Genomic DNA, 15177 nt, shown 5'->3' on the forward strand with positions numbered 1-15177 from the left:
CCAACCCACCTTCAGTTATTCACACATTCACATTCAGTTATTGGATGTGACCACCGTTGTAGAGGCATTAATGTCGGTCAATTTTCTGATGACACTCGATGCCACATCACCCTCCGCCTTCTCCTTGGTACAGCTGAGCAGGAGTCCGCCCGTCACAAACTTTCGCGATCTTTCCAGATTGCTGACGACTGGTTCACGAGCAACAGGGTGATGGCGAACGCAGGTAAAACCGGCCTTCTCTACACCTCTTCTCCTCAGCGCTGGGATCTGGTCGAGTGTGAGCCACTTCTGGTTGGCGACGTCCTGATTCAACCATCTGACACCATCCTTCACTTGGGTGTCATCATCGACCGTCATCTTCGTCTCTCCCAGCACATCTCTTCTCTTCGAAGGCAGTGCTTTTTCCAACTACACCGCATCGGCCGCATTAGACGCCATCTTACTGATGATTCTGCCAAGATCCTTGTTCATGCCCTGGTTCTGTCGAGACTTGACTATTGCAACTCACTTTTTGTTGGCCTTCTCAAAAAAGACATCCATCGCCTTCAAGTAATTCAAAACGCCGCCGCTCGTCTCATACTTCGCAAGAAGCCATCTGATGATGCGACGGTCCTTTTGAAGAAGCTGCATTGGCTCCCCATCTCTCAACGTATTGATTATAAATTAATTGTACTCACGTATCGTTGTCTTCATGGTCAAGCCCCCCCATACTTGTCTCGTCACATTGTTCCATATGTACCTGGTCGTTCTTTGCGGTCCGATAACCTTGGTCGCATAAGTGTCCCACCCAAACCTAAACTTGTCAACTATGGTCAGAGAGCTTTTTCTCAGGCTGCACCTCGACTGTGGAATGATCTTCCTGCATCGATTCGTCTTGCCCCTAACTTTCCCGTGTTTAAGAGTCTACTGAAGACCCACTTGTATGCCACTGCTTATCTCTGATTATTTCATGTCCAACTGTGTGGTTTCGGAAGAGCGTCATTTGATCTTTCACTATGGAAAATGCGCTATAAAAATGTATAGAATAGAATAGAATAGAATAGAGGTACATTGAAATGTATTCCATACGGAATATATATACTAAAATTGGAACGATACAGAGAAGATTAGCATGGCCCCTGCGCAAGGATGACACGCAAAATCGTGAAGCGTTCCACATTTTTTTTCCCCCCAACCTTCATGGATGTTGATAAAATAAGCTTTACCATAAGTTTTAGTCGATGATTTACCAGCATTCTTAGCTCAGTGGCAGAGCACTAGTCTTGTAAGTCTGTAGCGGTGTCAACTAGTGGTCATGAGTTCAATTCTCATAGGAGGCAAATCGGAAACTTATACATAAGAAAAACAATAATCCGTGAATAGTTGAAATGGTGGTCTCGATTGCTCGGTAGGTGAAACGATAAAGTATAATGTCAGGATGGCCGAGCGGTCTAAGGCGCTGCGTTCAGGTCGCAGTCCAGTTCTCTGGGCGAGGGTTCGAATCCCTCTTCTGACACTCATAAAGCACTTTTGTCACAAGTCCGCTATATGAACTAATCCACCCAGAAGACAATATAGGGAGGATTCAAAACACCTTTTTTGGACAATCCAACAGCAGATGTGGCCGAGTGGTTAAGGCGACTGACTAGAAATCAGTTTCCATCTGGGAGCGTAGGTTCGAATCCTACCATCTGCGCTTTGACACATCATTCTCTACACGACAGGTGTGGCAGAAATAAAAACCTGGTTTCATAACCCTTCGATAGCTCAGTTGGTAGAGCGGTGGACTGTAGGTTGAATGAGAATTGATATCCATAGGTCACTGGTTCAACTCCGGTTCGAAGGATTTTGTCATACTATATAACCCAACCTCCTTTTCTTACATGAAAGTATTTACTGGGATACATGATGACAATGTATGCAGAAAGTTCTTTTGCCAAGTGTACAGTCTAAGATCAACCAAATTCACAATAGAATCATTACATTAGAGGTTAAAGTCAAAATCAAGACTGATTGCGAGAAAAGTATGCAACACTATCTTCACATGTGGAAAATGTATGATGAGGCAAATTCACGTTGGAAACATCGAAATAGACAATAAAATTGAAAGCCATTTGCGGAAATCGATACAGTACTGTCAAACATACATACAGTTACTGTGGAATATTCAAAGAATGATCACTCACTTGACATTTTCCAAACAAAAAATAATAACATTCAATAAAAAAGTGATTTTTGCAGTAATTAATTTAACACTGCAGCAGAATATATGTTGTGAATCGACCAGGTATAAAGTAATCGCCTGAGGTACATTGAAATGTATTCCATACGGAATACATATACTAAAATTGGAACGATACAGAGAAGATTAGCATGGCCCCTGCGCAAGGATGACACGCAAAATCGTGAAGCGTTCCACATTTTTTTCCCCCCAACCTTCATGGATGTTGATAAAATAAGCTTTACCATAAGTTTTAGTCGATGATTTACCAGCCTTCTTAGCTCAGTGGCAGAGCACTAGTCTTGTAAGTCTGTAGCGGTGTCAACTAGTGGTCATGAGTTCAATTCTCATAGGAGGCAAATCGGAAACTTATACATAAGAAAAACAATAATCCGTGAATAGTTGAAATGGTGGTCTCGATTGCTCGGTAGGTGAAACGATAAAGTATAATGTCAGGATGGCCGAGCGGTCTAAGGCGCTGCGTTCAGGTCGCAGTCCAGTTCTCTAGGCGAGGGTTCGAATCCCTCTTCTGACACTCATAAAGCACTTTTGTCACAAGTCCGCTATATGAACTAATCCACCCAGAAGAAAATATAGGGAGGATTCAAAACACCTTTTTTGGACAATCCAACAGCAGATGTGGCCGAGTGGTTAAGGCGACTGACTAGAAATCAGTTTCCCTCTGGGAGCGTAGGTTCGAATCCTACCATCTGCGCTTTGACACATCATTCTCTACACGACAGGTGTGGCAGAAATAAAAACCTGGTTTCATAACCCTTCGATAGCTCAGTTGGTAGAGCGGTGGACTGTAGGTTGTATGAGAATTGATATCCATAGGTCACTGGTTCAACTCCGGTTCGAAGGATTTTGTCATACTATATAACCCAACCTCCTTTTCTTACATGAAAGTATTTACTGGGATACATGATGACAATGTATGCAGAAAGTTCTTTTGCCAAGTGTACAGTCTAAGATCAACCAAATTCACAATAGAATCATTACATTAGAGGTTAAAGTCAAATTCAAGACTGATTGCGAGAAAAGTATGCAACACTATCTTCACATGTGGAAAATGTATGATGAGGCAAATTCACGTTGGAAACATCGAAATAGACAATAAAATTGAAAGCCATTTGCGGAAATCTACATACATACAGTTACTGTGGAATATTCAAAGAATGATCACTCACTTGACATTTTCCAAACAAAAAATAATAACATTCAATAAAAAAGTGATTTTTGCAGTAATTAATTTAACACTGCAGCAGAATATATGTTGTGAATCGACCAGGTATAAAGTAATCGCCTGAGGTACATTGAAATGTATTCCATACGGAATACATATACTAAAATTGGAACGATACAGAGAAGATTAGCATGGCCCCTGCGCAAGGATGACACGCAAAATCGTGAAGCGTTCCACATTTTTTTCCCCCCAACCTTCATGGATGTTGATAAAATAAGCTTTACCATAAGTTTTAGTCGATGATTTACCAGCATTCTTAGCTCAGTGGCAGAGCACTAGTCTTGTAAGTCTGTAGCGGTGTCAACTAGTGGTCATGAGTTCAATTCTCATAGGAGGCCAATCGGAAACTTATACACAAGAAAAACAATAATCCGTGAATAGTTGAAATGGTGGTCTCGATTGCTCGGTAGGTGAAACGATAAAGTATAATGTCAGGATGGCCGAGCGGTCTAAGGCGCTGCGTTCAGGTCGCAGTCCAGTTCTCTGGGCGAGGGTTCGAATCCCTCTTCTGACACTCATAAAGCACTTTTGTCACAAGTCCGCTATATGAACTAATCCACCCAGAAGACAATATAGGGAGGATTCAAAACACCTTTTTTGGACAATCCAACAGCAGATGTGGCCGAGTGGTTAAGGCGACTGACTAGAAATCAGTTTCCCTCTGGGAGCGTAGGTTCGAATCCTACCATCTGCGCTTTGACACATCATTCTCTACACGACAGGTGTGGCAGAAATAAAAACCTGGTTTCATAACCCTTCGATAGCTCAGTTGGTAGAGCGGTGGACTGTAGGTTGTATGAGAATTGATATCCATAGGTCACTGGTTCAACTCCGGTTCGAAGGATTTTGTCATACTATATAACCCAACCTCCTTTTCTTACATGAAAGTATTTACTGGGATACATGATGACAATGTATGCAGAAAGTTCTTTTGCCAAGTGTACAGTCTAAGATCAACCAAATTCACAATAGAATCATTACATTAGAGGTTAAAGTCAAATTCAAGACTGATTGCGAGAAAAGTATGCAACACTATCTTCACATTTGGAAAACGTATGATGAGGCAAATTCACGTTGGAAACATCGAAATAGACAATAAAATTGAAAGCCATTTGCGGAAATCGATACAGTACTGTCAAACATACATACAGTTACTGTGGAATATTCAAAGAATGATCACCCACTTGACATTTTCCAAACAAAAAATAATAACATTCAATAAAAAAGTGATTTTTGCAGTAATTAATTTAACACTGCAGCAGAATATATGTTGTGAATCGACCAGGTATAAAGTAATCGCCTGAGGTACATTGAAATGTATTCCATACGGAATACATATACTAAAATTGGAACGATACAGAGAAGATTAGCATGGCCCCTGCGCAAGGATGACACGCAAAATCGTGAAGCGTTCCACATTTTTTTCCCCCCAACCTTCATGGATGTTGATAAAATAAGCTTTACCATAAGTTTTAGTCAATGATTTACCAGCCTTCTTAGCTCAGTGGCAGAGCACTAGTCTTGTAAGTCTGTAGCGGTGTCAACTAGTGGTCATGAGTTCAATTCTTATAGGAGGCAAATCGGAAACTTATACATAAGAAAAACAATAATCCTTGAATAGTTGAAATGGTGGTCTCGATTGCTCGGTAGGTGAAACGATAAAGTATAATGTCAGGATGGCCCAGCGGTCTAAGGCGCTGCGTTTAGGTCGCAGTCCAGTTCTCTGGGCGAGGGTTCGAATCCCTCTTCTGACACTCATAAAGCACTTTTGTCACAAGTCCGCTATATGAACTAATCCACCCAGAAGACAATATAGGGAGGATTCAAAACACCTTTTTTGGACAATACAACAGCAGATGTGGCCGAGTGGTTAAGGCGACTGACTAGAAATCAGTTTCCCTCTGGGAGCGTAGGTTCGAATCCTACCATCTGCGCTATGACACATCATTCTCTACACGACAGGTGTGGAAGAAATAAAAACCTTGTTTCATAACCCTTTGATAGCTCAGTTGGTAGAGCGGTGGACTGTAGGTTGAATGAGAATTGATATCCATAGGTCACTGGTTCAACTCCGGTTCGAAGGATTTTGTCATACTATATAACCCAACCTCCTTTTCTTACATGAAAGTATTTACTGGGATACATGATGACAATGTATGCAGAAAGTTCTTTTGCCAAGTGTACAGTCTAAGATCAACCAAATTCACAATAGAATCATTACATTAGAGGTTAAAGTCAAATTCAAGACTGATTGCGAGAAAAGTATGCAACACTATCTTCACATGTGGAAAATGTATGATGAGGCAAATTCACGTTGGAAACATCGAAATAGACAATAAAATTGAAAGCCATTTGCGGAAATCTACATACATACAGTTACTGTGGAATATTCAAAGAATGATCACCCACTTGACATTTTCCAAACAAAAAATAATAACATTCAATAAAAAAGTGATTTTTGCAGTAATTAATTTAACACTGCAGCAGAATATATGTTGTGAATCGACCAGGTATAAAGTAATCGCCTGAGGTACATTGAAATGTATTCCATACGGAATACATATACTAAAATTGGAACGATACAGAGAAGATTAGCATGGCCCCTGCGCAAGGATGACACGCAAAATCGTGAAGCGTTCCACATTTTTTTCCCCCCAACCTTCATGGATGTTGATAAAATAAGCTTTACCATAAGTTTTAGTCGAAGATTTACCAGCATTCTTAGCTCAGTGGCAGAGCACTAGTCTTGTAAGTCTGTAGCGGTGTCAACTAGTGGTCATGAGTTCAATTCTCATAGGAGGCCAATCGGAAACTTATACACAAGAAAAACAATAATCCGTAAATAGTTGAAATGGTGGTCTCGATTGCTCGGTAGGTGAAACGATAAAGTATAATGTCAGGATGGCCGAGCGGTCTAAGGCGCTGCGTTCAGGTCGCAGTCCAGTTCTCTAGGCGAGGGTTCGAATCCCTCTTCTGACACTCATAAAGCACTTTTGTCACAAGTCCGCTATATGAACTAATCCACCCAGAAGAAAATATAGGGAGGATTCAAAACACCTTTTTTGGACAATCCAACAGCAGATGTGGCCGAGTGGTTAAGGCGACTGACTAGAAATCAGTTTCCCTCTGGGAGCGTAGGTTCGAATCCTACCATCTGCGGTTTGACACATCATTCTCTACACGACAGGTGTGGCAGAAATAAAAACCTGGTTTCATAACCCTTCGATAGCTCAGTTGGTAGAGCGGTGGACTGTAGGTTGTATGAGAATTGATATCCATAGGTCACTGGTTCAACTCCGGTTCGAAGGATTTTGTCATACTATATAACCCAACCTCCTTTTCTTACATGAAAGTATTTACTGGGATACATGATGACAATGTATGCAGAAAGTTCTTTTGCCAAGTGTACAGTCTAAGATCAACCAAATTCACAATAGAATCATTACATTAGAGGTTAAAGTCAAATTCAAGACTGATTGCGAGAAAAGTATGCAACACTATCTTCACATTTGGAAAACGTATGATGAGGCAAATTCACGTTGGAAACATCGAAATAGACAATAAAATTGAAAGCCATTTGCGGAAATCTACATACATACAGTTACTGTGGAATATTCAAAGAATGATCACCCACTTGACATTTTCCAAACAAAAAATAATAACATTCAATAAAAAAGTGATTTTTGCAGTAATTAATTTAACACTGCAGCAGAATATATGTTGTGAATCGACCAGGTATAAAGTAATCGCCTGAGGTACATTGAAATGTATTCCATACGGAATACATATACTAAAATTGGAACGATACAGAGAAGATTAGCATGGCCCCTGCGCAAGGATGACACGCAAAATCGTGAAGCGTTCCACATTTTTTTCCCCCCAACCTTCATGGATGTTGATAAAATAAGCTTTACCATAAGTTTTAGTCAATGATTTAACAGCCTTATTAGCTCAGTGGCAGAGCACTAGTCTTGTAAGTCTGTAGCGGTGTCAACTAGTGGTCATGAGTTCAATTCTTATAGGAGGCAAATCGGAAACTTATACATAAGAAAAACAATAATCCTTGAATAGTTGAAATGGTGGTCTCGATTGCTCGGTAGGTGAAACGATAAAGTATAATGTCAGGATGGCCCAGCGGTCTAAGGCGCTGCGTTTAGGTCGCAGTCCAGTTCTCTGGGCGAGGGTTCGAATCCCTCTTCTGACACTCATAAAGCACTTTTGTCACAAGTCCGCTATATGAACTAATCCACCCAGAAGACAATATAGGGAGGATTCAAAACACCTTTTTTGGACAATACAACAGCAGATGTGGCCGAGTGGTTAAGGCGACTGACTAGAAATCAGTTTCCCTCTGGGAGCGTAGGTTCGAATCCTACCATCTGCGCTATGACACATCATTCTCTACACGACAGGTGTGGAAGAAATAAAAACCTTGTTTCATAACCCTTCGATAGCTCAGTTGGTAGAGCGGTGGACTGTAGGTTGAATGAGAATTGATATCCATAGGTCACTGGTTCAACTCCGGTTCGAAGGATTTTGTCATACTATATAACCCAACCTCCTTTTCTTACATGAAAGTATTTACTGGGATACATGATGACAATGTATGCAGAAAGTTCTTTTGCCAAGTGTACAGTCTAAGATCAACCAAATTCACAATAGAATCATTACATTAGAGGTTAAAGTCAAATTCAAGACTGATTGCGAGAAAAGTATGCAACACTATCTTCACATGTGGAAAATGTATGATGAGGCAAATTCACGTTGGAAACATCGAAATAGACAATAAAATTGAAAGCCATTTGCGGAAATCTACATACATACAGTTACTGTGGAATATTCAAAGAATGATCACCCACTTGACATTTTCCAAACAAAAAATAATAACATTCAATAAAAAAGTGATTTTTGCAGTAATTAATTTAACACTGCAGCAGAATATATGTTGTGAATCGACCAGGTATAAAGTAATCGCCTGAGGTACATTGAAATGTATTCCATACGGAATACATATACTAAAATTGGAACGATACAGAGAAGATTAGCATGGCCCCTGCGCAAGGATGACACGCAAAATCGTGAAGCGTTCCACATTTTTTTCCCCCCAACCTTCATGGATGTTGATAAAATAAGCTTTACCATAAGTTTTAGTCGAAGATTTACCAGCATTCTTAGCTCAGTGGCAGAGCACTAGTCTTGTAAGTCTGTAGCGGTGTCAACTAGTGGTCATGAGTTCAATTCTCATAGGAGGCCAATCGGAAACTTATACACAAGAAAAACAATAATCCGTAAATAGTTGAAATGGTGGTCTCGATTGCTCGGTAGGTGAAACGATAAAGTATAATGTCAGGATGGCCGAGCGGTCTAAGGCGCTGCGTTCAGGTCGCAGTCCAGTTCTCTAGGCGAGGGTTCGAATCCCTCTTCTGACACTCATAAAGCACTTTTGTCACAAGTCCGCTATATGAACTAATCCACCCAGAAGAAAATATAGGGAGGATTCAAAACACCTTTTTTGGACAATCCAACAGCAGATGTGGCCGAGTGGTTAAGGCGACTGACTAGAAATCAGTTTCCCTCTGGGAGCGTAGGTTCGAATCCTACCATCTGCGGTTTGACACATCATTCTCTACACGACAGGTGTGGCAGAAATAAAAACCTGGTTTCATAACCCTTCGATAGCTCAGTTGGTAGAGCGGTGGACTGTAGGTTGTATGAGAATTGATATCCATAGGTCACTGGTTCAACTCCGGTTCGAAGGATTTTGTCATACTATATAACCCAACCTCCTTTTCTTACATGAAAGTATTTACTGGGATACATGATGACAATGTATGCAGAAAGTTCTTTTGCCAAGTGTACAGTCTAAGATCAACCAAATTCACAATAGAATCATTACATTAGAGGTTAAAGTCAAATTCAAGACTGATTGCGAGAAAAGTATGCAACACTATCTTCACATTTGGAAAACGTATGATGAGGCAAATTCACGTTGGAAACATCGAAATAGACAATAAAATTGAAAGCCATTTGCGGAAATCTACATACATACAGTTACTGTGGAATATTCAAAGAATGATCACCCACTTGACATTTTCCAAACAAAAAATAATAACATTCAATAAAAAAGTGATTTTTGCAGTAATTAATTTAACACTGCAGCAGAATATATGTTGTGAATCGACCAGGTATAAAGTAATCGCCTGAGGTACATTGAAATGTATTCCATACGGAATACATATACTAAAATTGGAACGATACAGAGAAGATTAGCATGGCCCCTGCGCAAGGATGACACGCAAAATCGTGAAGCGTTCCACATTTTTTTCCCCCCAACCTTCATGGATGTTGATAAAATAAGCTTTACCATAAGTTTTAGTCAATGATTTAACAGCCTTATTAGCTCAGTGGCAGAGCACTAGTCTTGTAAGTCTGTAGCGGTGTCAACTAGTGGTCATGAGTTCAATTCTTATAGGAGGCAAATCAGAAACTTATACATAAGAAAAACAATAATCCTTGAATAGTTGAAATGGTGGTCTCGATTGCTCGGTAGGTGAAACGATAAAGTATAATGTCAGGATGGCCCAGCGGTCTAAGGCGCTGCGTTCAGGTCGCAGTCCAGTTCTCTGGGCGAGGGTTCGAATCCCTCTTCTGACACTCATAAAGCACTTTTGTCACAAGTCCGCTATATGAACTAATCCACAAAGAAGACAATATAGGGAGGATTCAAAACACCTTTTTTGGACAATACAACAGCAGATGTGGCCGAGTGGTTAAGGCGACTGACTAGAAATCAGTTTCCCTCTGGGAGCGTAGGTTCGAATCCTACCATCTGCGCTATGACACATCATTCTCTACACGACAGGTGTGGAAGAAATAAAAACCTTGTTTCATAACCCTTCGATAGCTCAGTTGGTAGAGCGGTGGACTGTAGGTTGAATGAGAATTGATATCCATAGGTCACTGGTTCAACTCCGGTTCGAAGGATTTTGTCATACTATATAACCCAACCTCCTTTTCTTACATGAAAGTATTTACTGGGATACATGATGACAATGTATGCAGAAAGTTCTTTTGCCAAGTGTACAGTCTAAGATCAACCAAATTCACAATAGAATCATTACATTAGAGGTTAAAGTCAAATTCAAGACTGATTGCGAGAAAAGTATGCAACACTATCTTCACATGTGGAAAATGTATGATGAGGCAAATTCACGTTGGAAACATCGAAATAGACAATAAAATTGAAAGCCATTTGCGGAAATCTACATACATACAGTTACTGTGGAATATTCAAAGAATGATCACTCACTTGACATTTTCCAAACAAAAAATAATAACATTCAATAAAAAAGTGATTTTTGCAGTAATTAATTTAACACTGCAGCAGAATATATGTTGTGAATCGACCAGGTAAAAAGTAATCGCCTGAGGTACATTGAAATGTATTCCATACGGAATACATATACTAAAATTGGAACGATACAGAGAAGATTAGCATGGCCCCTGCGCAAGGATGACACGCAAAATCGTGAAGCGTTCCACATTTTTTCCCCCCCAACCTTCATGGATGTTGATAAAATAAGCTTTACCATAAGTTTTAGTCGATGATTTACCAGCCTTCTTAGCTCAGTGGCAGAGCACTAGTCTTGTAAGTCTGTAGCGGTGTCAACTAGTGGTCATGAGTTCAATTCTCATAGGAGGCAAATCGGAAACTTATACATAAGAAAAACAATAATCCGTGAATAGTTGAAATGGTGGTCTCGATTGCTCGGTAGGTGAAACGATAAAGTATAATGTCAGGATGGCCGAGCGGTCTAAGGCGCTGCGTTCAGGTCGCAGTCCAGTTCTCTGGGCGAGGGTTCGAATCCCTCTTCTGACACTCATAAAGCACTTTTGTCACAAGTCCGCTATATGAACTAATCCACCCAGAAGACAATATAGGGAGGATTCAAAACACCTTTTTTGGACATTCCAACAGCAGATGTGGCCGAGTGGTTAAGGCGACTGACTAGAAATCAGTTTCCCTCTGGGAGCGTAGGTTCGAATCCTACCATCTGCGCTTTGACACATCATTCTCTACACGACAGGTGTGGCAGAAATAAAAACCTGGTTTCATAACCCTTCGATAGCTCAGATGGTAGAGCGGTGGACTGTAGGTTGTATGATAATTGATATCCATAGGTCACTGGTTCAACTCCGGTTCGAAGGATTTTGTCATACTATATAACCCAACCTCCTTTTCTTACATGAAAGTATTTACTGGGATACATGATGACAATGTATGCAGAAAGTTCTTTTGCCAAGTGTACAGTCTAAGATCAACCAAATTCACAATAGAATCATTACATTAGAGGTTAAAGTCAAATTCAAGACTGATTGCGAGAAAAGTATGCAACACTATCTTCACATGTGGAAAATGTATGATGAGGCAAATTCACGTTGGAAACATCGAAATAGACAATAAAATTGAAAGCCATTTGCGGAAATCGATACAGTACTGTCAAACATACATACAGTTACTGTGGAATATTCAAAGAATGATCACTCACTTGACATTTTCCAAACAAAAAATAATAACATTCAATAAAAAAGTGATTTTTGCAGTAATTAATTTAACACTGCAGCAGAATATATGTTGTGAATCGACCAGGTATAAAGTAATCGCCTGAGGTACATTGAAATGTATTCCATACGGAATACATATACTAAAATTGGAACGATACAGAGAAGATTAGCATGGCCCCTGCGCAAGGATGACACGCAAAATCGTGAAGCGTTCCACATTTTTTTTCCCCCCAACCTTCATGGATGTTGATAAAATAAGCTTTACCATAAGTTCTAGTCGATGATTTACCAGCCTTCTTAGCTCAGTGGCAGAGCACTAGTCTTGTAAGTCTGTAGCGGTGTCAACTAGTGGTCATGAGTTCAATTCTCATAGGAGGCAAATCGGAAACTTATACATAAGAAAAACAATAATCCGTGAATAGTTGAAATGGTGGTCTCGATTGCTCGGTAGGTGAAACGATAAAGTAGAATGTCAGGATGGCCGAGCGGTCTAAGGCGCTGCGTTCAGGTCGCAGTCCAGTTCTCTGGGCGAGGGTTCGAATCCCTCTTCTGACACTCATAAAGCACTTTTGTCACAAGTCCGCTATATGAACTAATCCACCCAGAAGACAATATAGGGAGGATTCAAAACACCTTTTTTGGACATTCCAACAGCAGATGTGGCCGAGTGGTTAAGGCGACTGACTAGAAATCAGTTTCCCTCTGGGAGCGTAGGTTCGAATCCTACCATCTGCGCTTTGACACATCATTCTCTACACGACAGGTGTGGCAGAAATAAAAACCTGGTTTCATAACCCTTCGATAGCTCAGATGGTAGAGCGGTGGACTGTAGGTTGTATGATAATTGATATCCATAGGTCACTGGTTCAACTCCGGTTCGAAGGATTTTGTCATACTATATAACCCAACCTCCTTTTCTTACATGAAAGTATTTACTGGGATACATGATGACAATGTATGCAGAAAGTTCTTTTGCCAAGTGTACAGTCTAAGATCAACCAAATTCACAATAGAATCATTACATTAGAGGTTAAAGTCAAATTCAAGACTGATTGCGAGAAAAGTATGCAACACTATCTTCACATGTGGAAAATGTATGATGAGGCAAATGTTGGAATAAAGTATACATACAAGAGTTTAACAGCTTACTTGTGCTATATTTGTGTAGAGAATGAACATACCAAAATTGACACATAGATCCAGCTAGGCTTTCCAACACTTACATGTGACAGAACGAGTAAAGGAATAAGGGCAACATGGTTGTATCAAGTCGAAGCCTCTTCTCACCACATGAGATGGAAATTGCTATTTCAACACACCCACTCAATTTTACATCACATGATTAATATCAACAATGTTGCTTTCTTCCCGGAGTCGACTGAAGAGCTGTCCATCCAGGGGCTTAGTTAAAATATCTGCTAGTTGTTGTGAAGTGTGAATGTACTGGATATGAATGACTCCTTCCTTGACCATATTGCGGATGTGGTGGTACTTGACATCTATGTGCTTAGTTCTCGCTTGATGTCCTGAATTTTTCACCAAGCTGATGGCACCTTGATTATCACACAATAAGGTAGTAGGTGACTTCTGCTCCCATCCGATGTCATCCAGTAGTTGCCGGAACCATATGACTGTTTTCGTGGCTGCACTGGCAGCAACATACTCTGCTTCAGTAGATGAAAGAGATACGCAATCCTGACGATGACTGGACCAAGACACTGGGGCGCCATTAAGGAAACAGAAAACGCCAGTGGTTGATTTCCTAGTGACGAGATCGCCAGCGTAGTCCGAATCCGAATACGTTAGCAGCATATTTCTCTCCTGTACTCCTCCATAGCAGATTCCAGAAGTGATGGTGCCTCGAAGATACGAAAGAATTCTCTTCACTGCCTCCCAATGTGCCTTTGCTGGATTGGTTGAGAACTGCGCAACTTGATTCACCGCAAAGGCAATATCAGGTCTTGTGCAGGTAGCCGCAAACATCAAAGATCCAACTGCTTCTCTAAACGGGAAGGAATCCTTTGGGTCTCTTTCTGCATTGTTGGACAATCTTGCATGCGGGTCCGCCGGTACTGTTTTGGGATAGCAGTTCTCCATTTGAAATTTCTTGAGGATCTTTTCGATGTATTTCTCTTGACTGATGTGAATTAGGTTCCTTTCTGGATTTCTTCTTATTTGGATCCCTACGAAGCACTCCACGTCACCATGAGTCATCTCAAACACATTTTCCAGGTAGCGGACGATATCTTCCAATCTTGATTGTAGAGAGCTGCACACAATACCGTCATCAACCCATATGGCCATTATGGTTAGTTCGGTTTCTGTCTTGATTGTGTAAACACACGGATCTGCCTTACTTTGTGAGAAACCATACTGCACCAAAAAATTGTTGAATTTCTCGTTCCAGGAACGCGAGGCTTGTTTTAAACCATACAATAATTTGTTCAGTCGGCACACCAGGTCTTCTTGTCCTTCGATTTCAAATCCTGTTGGTTGGAACATGTAAAGTTCTTCATGAAGGTCCCCGTTCAGAAAAGCTGTTTTCACATCCAATTGCACCATCTCAAGATTTTCAGCAGCTGTGATTGCAAGTACGGCACGCAGAGAGTCATGTCTCACCACTGGAGAATAGGTTTCTTCATAATCAATGCCAGGTCTTTGCGTGAACCCCTTTGCTACAAGCCTAGCCTTGTATCTAACTTCGGTACCAGATTTAATTGTATACACCCACTTGTTCCTGATTGCATTTCTTCCAACTGGTAACCTGCAGAGTGTCCAAGTGTTGTTCTTCATAAGCGACTGATACTCTTCATCCATGGCTAACATCCACTTCTCTGATTCAGCTGAGTTGAGAGCTTCTTCTACCGTTTCCGGTTCTTCAACATCCAGTAACGCCATTCCCGCATATTTTTCAGTTTGCGATTCTTCTATCCACCGGCTGGGTTTGTTTCGGATCCTTGCTCCAAGCGGATTTTCTTCTCTGGGAGTGATGATGGTAACTTGCTTCTTTTTCCTTGGATTCGTTGCAGCTGGATCGATGGTAACAGTCGGTGCTTCTTGGGCTTCAGATGATTGATCTGGATTCAAAGGCAATTGATTTTCAGACGGCAATGTCTCAGGCGGATCCTCCGATGGACTCAATATCGAGTTCTCTGGAACCAATTCT

At 40.8% G+C, this 15177-nt stretch overlaps 48 non-coding genes across 48 annotated transcripts; all 48 read left to right on the plus strand.

The window, feature by feature from the left end:
- The first annotated feature begins 1057 nt into the window (after positions 1–1057).
- On the plus strand, positions 1058–1163 carry LOC124346336. Its single transcript, XR_006919891.1, has one exon. It is a non-coding gene; the product is annotated as a U6 spliceosomal RNA (small nuclear RNA).
- A 68-nt stretch (positions 1164–1231) lies between these two features.
- Positions 1232–1319, plus strand: Trnat-ugu. Its single transcript is given in 2 exon segments — positions 1232–1267; positions 1284–1319. It is a non-coding gene; the product is annotated as a tRNA-Thr (tRNA).
- Positions 1320–1411: 92 nt separating this feature from the next.
- Positions 1412–1495, plus strand: Trnal-cag. The gene has a single exon. It is a non-coding gene; the product is annotated as a tRNA-Leu (tRNA).
- A 98-nt stretch (positions 1496–1593) lies between these two features.
- Trnas-aga lies at positions 1594–1675 on the plus strand. The gene has a single exon. It is a non-coding gene; the product is annotated as a tRNA-Ser (tRNA).
- Positions 1676–1735: 60 nt separating this feature from the next.
- On the plus strand, positions 1736–1825 carry Trnay-gua. Its single transcript is given in 2 exon segments — positions 1736–1772; positions 1790–1825. It is a non-coding gene; the product is annotated as a tRNA-Tyr (tRNA).
- Positions 1826–2298: 473 nt separating this feature from the next.
- On the plus strand, positions 2299–2404 carry LOC124346238. The gene has a single exon (XR_006919807.1). It is a non-coding gene; the product is annotated as a U6 spliceosomal RNA (small nuclear RNA).
- A 67-nt stretch (positions 2405–2471) lies between these two features.
- Trnat-ugu lies at positions 2472–2559 on the plus strand. The gene is given in 2 exon segments: positions 2472–2507; positions 2524–2559. It is a non-coding gene; the product is annotated as a tRNA-Thr (tRNA).
- Positions 2560–2651: 92 nt separating this feature from the next.
- Trnal-cag lies at positions 2652–2735 on the plus strand. Its single transcript has one exon. It is a non-coding gene; the product is annotated as a tRNA-Leu (tRNA).
- A 98-nt stretch (positions 2736–2833) lies between these two features.
- Positions 2834–2915, plus strand: Trnas-aga. The gene has a single exon. It is a non-coding gene; the product is annotated as a tRNA-Ser (tRNA).
- A 60-nt stretch (positions 2916–2975) lies between these two features.
- Trnay-gua lies at positions 2976–3065 on the plus strand. The gene is given in 2 exon segments: positions 2976–3012; positions 3030–3065. It is a non-coding gene; the product is annotated as a tRNA-Tyr (tRNA).
- A 458-nt stretch (positions 3066–3523) lies between these two features.
- On the plus strand, positions 3524–3629 carry LOC124346239. Its single transcript, XR_006919808.1, has one exon. It is a non-coding gene; the product is annotated as a U6 spliceosomal RNA (small nuclear RNA).
- A 67-nt stretch (positions 3630–3696) lies between these two features.
- Trnat-ugu lies at positions 3697–3784 on the plus strand. Its single transcript is given in 2 exon segments — positions 3697–3732; positions 3749–3784. It is a non-coding gene; the product is annotated as a tRNA-Thr (tRNA).
- Positions 3785–3876: 92 nt separating this feature from the next.
- Positions 3877–3960, plus strand: Trnal-cag. The gene has a single exon. It is a non-coding gene; the product is annotated as a tRNA-Leu (tRNA).
- A 98-nt stretch (positions 3961–4058) lies between these two features.
- On the plus strand, positions 4059–4140 carry Trnas-aga. Its single transcript has one exon. It is a non-coding gene; the product is annotated as a tRNA-Ser (tRNA).
- Positions 4141–4200: 60 nt separating this feature from the next.
- Positions 4201–4290, plus strand: Trnay-gua. The gene is given in 2 exon segments: positions 4201–4237; positions 4255–4290. It is a non-coding gene; the product is annotated as a tRNA-Tyr (tRNA).
- A 473-nt stretch (positions 4291–4763) lies between these two features.
- On the plus strand, positions 4764–4869 carry LOC124346240. The gene has a single exon (XR_006919809.1). It is a non-coding gene; the product is annotated as a U6 spliceosomal RNA (small nuclear RNA).
- Positions 4870–4936: 67 nt separating this feature from the next.
- Trnat-ugu lies at positions 4937–5024 on the plus strand. The gene is given in 2 exon segments: positions 4937–4972; positions 4989–5024. It is a non-coding gene; the product is annotated as a tRNA-Thr (tRNA).
- Positions 5025–5116: 92 nt separating this feature from the next.
- Positions 5117–5200, plus strand: Trnal-uag. Its single transcript has one exon. It is a non-coding gene; the product is annotated as a tRNA-Leu (tRNA).
- Positions 5201–5298: 98 nt separating this feature from the next.
- Trnas-aga lies at positions 5299–5380 on the plus strand. Its single transcript has one exon. It is a non-coding gene; the product is annotated as a tRNA-Ser (tRNA).
- Positions 5381–5440: 60 nt separating this feature from the next.
- Positions 5441–5530, plus strand: Trnay-gua. Its single transcript is given in 2 exon segments — positions 5441–5477; positions 5495–5530. It is a non-coding gene; the product is annotated as a tRNA-Tyr (tRNA).
- A 458-nt stretch (positions 5531–5988) lies between these two features.
- Positions 5989–6094, plus strand: LOC124346242. Its single transcript, XR_006919810.1, has one exon. It is a non-coding gene; the product is annotated as a U6 spliceosomal RNA (small nuclear RNA).
- Positions 6095–6161: 67 nt separating this feature from the next.
- Positions 6162–6249, plus strand: Trnat-ugu. Its single transcript is given in 2 exon segments — positions 6162–6197; positions 6214–6249. It is a non-coding gene; the product is annotated as a tRNA-Thr (tRNA).
- Positions 6250–6341: 92 nt separating this feature from the next.
- Trnal-cag lies at positions 6342–6425 on the plus strand. The gene has a single exon. It is a non-coding gene; the product is annotated as a tRNA-Leu (tRNA).
- A 98-nt stretch (positions 6426–6523) lies between these two features.
- Trnas-aga lies at positions 6524–6605 on the plus strand. Its single transcript has one exon. It is a non-coding gene; the product is annotated as a tRNA-Ser (tRNA).
- A 60-nt stretch (positions 6606–6665) lies between these two features.
- Positions 6666–6755, plus strand: Trnay-gua. Its single transcript is given in 2 exon segments — positions 6666–6702; positions 6720–6755. It is a non-coding gene; the product is annotated as a tRNA-Tyr (tRNA).
- A 458-nt stretch (positions 6756–7213) lies between these two features.
- LOC124346243 lies at positions 7214–7319 on the plus strand. Its single transcript, XR_006919811.1, has one exon. It is a non-coding gene; the product is annotated as a U6 spliceosomal RNA (small nuclear RNA).
- A 67-nt stretch (positions 7320–7386) lies between these two features.
- On the plus strand, positions 7387–7474 carry Trnat-ugu. The gene is given in 2 exon segments: positions 7387–7422; positions 7439–7474. It is a non-coding gene; the product is annotated as a tRNA-Thr (tRNA).
- A 92-nt stretch (positions 7475–7566) lies between these two features.
- Trnal-uag lies at positions 7567–7650 on the plus strand. The gene has a single exon. It is a non-coding gene; the product is annotated as a tRNA-Leu (tRNA).
- Positions 7651–7748: 98 nt separating this feature from the next.
- Positions 7749–7830, plus strand: Trnas-aga. Its single transcript has one exon. It is a non-coding gene; the product is annotated as a tRNA-Ser (tRNA).
- Positions 7831–7890: 60 nt separating this feature from the next.
- Trnay-gua lies at positions 7891–7980 on the plus strand. Its single transcript is given in 2 exon segments — positions 7891–7927; positions 7945–7980. It is a non-coding gene; the product is annotated as a tRNA-Tyr (tRNA).
- Positions 7981–8438: 458 nt separating this feature from the next.
- LOC124346244 lies at positions 8439–8544 on the plus strand. The gene has a single exon (XR_006919812.1). It is a non-coding gene; the product is annotated as a U6 spliceosomal RNA (small nuclear RNA).
- A 67-nt stretch (positions 8545–8611) lies between these two features.
- On the plus strand, positions 8612–8699 carry Trnat-ugu. The gene is given in 2 exon segments: positions 8612–8647; positions 8664–8699. It is a non-coding gene; the product is annotated as a tRNA-Thr (tRNA).
- Positions 8700–8791: 92 nt separating this feature from the next.
- Trnal-cag lies at positions 8792–8875 on the plus strand. The gene has a single exon. It is a non-coding gene; the product is annotated as a tRNA-Leu (tRNA).
- Positions 8876–8973: 98 nt separating this feature from the next.
- Positions 8974–9055, plus strand: Trnas-aga. Its single transcript has one exon. It is a non-coding gene; the product is annotated as a tRNA-Ser (tRNA).
- Positions 9056–9115: 60 nt separating this feature from the next.
- Positions 9116–9205, plus strand: Trnay-gua. The gene is given in 2 exon segments: positions 9116–9152; positions 9170–9205. It is a non-coding gene; the product is annotated as a tRNA-Tyr (tRNA).
- A 458-nt stretch (positions 9206–9663) lies between these two features.
- Positions 9664–9769, plus strand: LOC124346245. The gene has a single exon (XR_006919813.1). It is a non-coding gene; the product is annotated as a U6 spliceosomal RNA (small nuclear RNA).
- Positions 9770–9836: 67 nt separating this feature from the next.
- On the plus strand, positions 9837–9924 carry Trnat-ugu. Its single transcript is given in 2 exon segments — positions 9837–9872; positions 9889–9924. It is a non-coding gene; the product is annotated as a tRNA-Thr (tRNA).
- Positions 9925–10016: 92 nt separating this feature from the next.
- On the plus strand, positions 10017–10100 carry Trnal-cag. Its single transcript has one exon. It is a non-coding gene; the product is annotated as a tRNA-Leu (tRNA).
- Positions 10101–10198: 98 nt separating this feature from the next.
- Positions 10199–10280, plus strand: Trnas-aga. Its single transcript has one exon. It is a non-coding gene; the product is annotated as a tRNA-Ser (tRNA).
- A 60-nt stretch (positions 10281–10340) lies between these two features.
- On the plus strand, positions 10341–10430 carry Trnay-gua. Its single transcript is given in 2 exon segments — positions 10341–10377; positions 10395–10430. It is a non-coding gene; the product is annotated as a tRNA-Tyr (tRNA).
- Positions 10431–10888: 458 nt separating this feature from the next.
- LOC124346246 lies at positions 10889–10994 on the plus strand. Its single transcript, XR_006919814.1, has one exon. It is a non-coding gene; the product is annotated as a U6 spliceosomal RNA (small nuclear RNA).
- A 67-nt stretch (positions 10995–11061) lies between these two features.
- Trnat-ugu lies at positions 11062–11149 on the plus strand. The gene is given in 2 exon segments: positions 11062–11097; positions 11114–11149. It is a non-coding gene; the product is annotated as a tRNA-Thr (tRNA).
- A 92-nt stretch (positions 11150–11241) lies between these two features.
- Positions 11242–11325, plus strand: Trnal-cag. Its single transcript has one exon. It is a non-coding gene; the product is annotated as a tRNA-Leu (tRNA).
- A 98-nt stretch (positions 11326–11423) lies between these two features.
- On the plus strand, positions 11424–11505 carry Trnas-aga. Its single transcript has one exon. It is a non-coding gene; the product is annotated as a tRNA-Ser (tRNA).
- Positions 11506–12128: 623 nt separating this feature from the next.
- Positions 12129–12234, plus strand: LOC124346247. The gene has a single exon (XR_006919815.1). It is a non-coding gene; the product is annotated as a U6 spliceosomal RNA (small nuclear RNA).
- A 68-nt stretch (positions 12235–12302) lies between these two features.
- On the plus strand, positions 12303–12390 carry Trnat-ugu. Its single transcript is given in 2 exon segments — positions 12303–12338; positions 12355–12390. It is a non-coding gene; the product is annotated as a tRNA-Thr (tRNA).
- A 92-nt stretch (positions 12391–12482) lies between these two features.
- Trnal-cag lies at positions 12483–12566 on the plus strand. The gene has a single exon. It is a non-coding gene; the product is annotated as a tRNA-Leu (tRNA).
- Positions 12567–12664: 98 nt separating this feature from the next.
- On the plus strand, positions 12665–12746 carry Trnas-aga. The gene has a single exon. It is a non-coding gene; the product is annotated as a tRNA-Ser (tRNA).
- Positions 12747–15177: the final 2431 nt, after the last annotated feature.

Source organism: Daphnia pulicaria, chromosome 6, assembly GCF_021234035.1.
Source record: "Daphnia pulicaria isolate SC F1-1A chromosome 6, SC_F0-13Bv2, whole genome shotgun sequence".
In the NCBI taxonomy this organism is placed as follows: Eukaryota; Metazoa; Arthropoda; class Branchiopoda; order Diplostraca; family Daphniidae; genus Daphnia; species Daphnia pulicaria.